Genomic DNA, 2,518 nt, shown 5'->3' with positions numbered 1-2,518 from the left:
TTTTCAGTCGCTAATGGATTCAGTTTTAACAGGGATTCCCAAGGTGGGATGTTACGTGGACGAACGTGGACGAATGTCAGAGAACGTGAAGAATGTCTTGCAACGAGAAGAACAGCACAATATGACACTGAAGGAAGAAAAGTGCCAATTTTTCAAGCAGTCAGTTGTATACTTGGGGCATAAAGTCACACAGGAAGGCATAGTCCCGACGGAAACCAAGATAAAGGCAATAATCGAAGCTCCTCAGCCGAGTAATGCTACGGATGCTACGGAACTGCGGGCTTTCTTGGGCTTGCTGAACTTCTACGGGAAATTTATCAGGAATCTCGCTATCATAGTCGCACCGTTGTACGACTTGTTGAAAAGAGACCAACGCTGGGTGTGGACAAAAAGATGTTCAAAAGCATTTGAAGAAGCCAAACGGCGTCTGATCGACAGCCAAGTACTCGCATATTACGACGTTAAGAAGCCTATTGGTCTCAGCTGTGATTCTTCGGCATATGGCCTGAGATTGGTCATTTTCCACGTCAAGCCGGACGGAACAGAAAAACCAATCGCCTTCGCATCTCGAACTCTCAGCGCTGCGGAACGTAACTACGCACAGGGAGAAAAGGAGGCTCTCGCAATTATCTTCGGATTGAAGCGGTTCCATCGTTACCTCTACGGCAGGAAATTCCAGTTATATACCGATCATAAACCACTGCTAGAAATTCTGGCACTGGATAAACCTGTTCCGACAGTGGCAGCAGCTCGAGTACAACGCTGGGCCATCACAATGATGATGATGATGCTTCAGGTTTTCTTGGCGCATAAGCAACGAAGGTCATAATGCGCCAAGACAATGATAAGGAAAGTACCAGGGCGATTCCACGCGAAATCATCCAGCGGACCTGCTCGGCCCTCACAAAACTATCGCGAATTTTTACGAAAATTTTTTTAGCAGTCCCTAATAGTACAAAACGACACACCACGAAACATTTCTTCCCAAATATCAATGTGGCGGGTGCTACACACGAGCAAAGTTCACAGCGCTGGCGAAAACCGTGCCTGGCGTGAACGGCAGCTGCGGCTCATAGAAAGCACCTAGAACTGTGCGGTTTTATTTTGCGTATAGAGGAAACCATGCTGTACACGGCGCTCAAATCCAGGTTGTCGTGCTGTAATCGGTGCTGGTATACAAAGGCCGGAAGTTTCGCAATTTTCCTCCTACTTCGCGATTTTTTTGTGGAAAATCAAACCATTAAATTTTAATGAATATTTTTTCCTGTCAAGGCCCTAAGGAATACTTCAACAGGAAAAATCGCCAGACACGTAACTTTCATAGTCATTGCAGGAAAAAAAGAGGAAGTATGCGATTTTTCAAAAATTCGCTACAATCGAGCGTAAAACACGCAATGAAGAGGTCGGAAGAGACGCCTGAAACCAAAACAGTTTTATAGAACGAGCCTTCCTCTACAACATATTAAAAAATCTCGAGGGTCTTTTTTCGTATACAGGAGAAAATAATTTTTTTGTAGTAGAGGGTATTACGACCACAGTGACCCACGTTGCATGTGACCAGTGGGGTGCTATACCTGTTTCTTGGGCTCCTGTTTTAATTCTTTTTATTTTCACTTTTTCTCTGGTCTGGTTGGGTTTTAATGAGCAAGCAATATGCTGTGGCACAGACTTCTGCAAGGTTACCATAGCCTCTGCTTCTGTAGCATAACACGCGTATTGCAATCCTGGGTGGTTAAGTTTATGGCATTGTTTCCGGTGTGCACGGTGCCGGCAACGGAGATTGGGGATTAGCGGTGATGGGCAGGTCTAAGTAATACTTTTTGTCGTGTGAGCTAAAGCCCTGCGGGGATGAGCTTTTTCACATCCGCATCCTATCCGAAAAATCCGCGTCTCCCACGGCACGCAGCAATAGTTCAGTTTCTATGCTCGATATATCAGGCCAATTTTCCAGGAAATAAACGTTCCCGTCAGCACAACGCAGAAAAAAAAAAAAAAAAAAGCTGTCACCAGACTTCATCCACACGGGCGACTTCCTCTCTCTCGTTCCGACAGTGAAAACCCCGGAGCGGCATAGCTTTTTAGCGAGGACAGGTCCTGAGCGTCCATGATGCTACCAAAGGATACACGACAGCAAGTACAGATTTAGCTTCCACGAAAGATTATACGGCACCAAGCACAGCAACACATTTTGCACCAAACGGGGTAAGTAGAGTTTATTGCAAGTGAAACGCAAGATCGGCGCCGAACGCGCACCTCGACTCGAGACGCCAGAGCCAGAGATCTCTCTCAGATGCGCGAGCTGCTTTCGTACACCTTGTACTCTATCTTCTGTACCTAATATGAAGCAAACTGATGGCGCAATCTCGCGGTTTATCCGAGTCTGACCCGCTCCTGATCCGGCGCCATCCACGTCCGATCCGCAGATCACAACAAGCGTCCATATTTCATCCGAACCCAAAAGTTTCTTGCGGATATCCGCGGGTATACGCTTCCATACACGAGTGGTGCGAGGCTTTAT

This window comes from Ornithodoros turicata, chromosome 3 (genome assembly GCF_037126465.1).
Source record: "Ornithodoros turicata isolate Travis chromosome 3, ASM3712646v1, whole genome shotgun sequence".
Classification (NCBI taxonomy): domain Eukaryota; kingdom Metazoa; phylum Arthropoda; class Arachnida; order Ixodida; family Argasidae; genus Ornithodoros; species Ornithodoros turicata.
Note: the sequence above shows the minus strand (reverse complement) of the source record.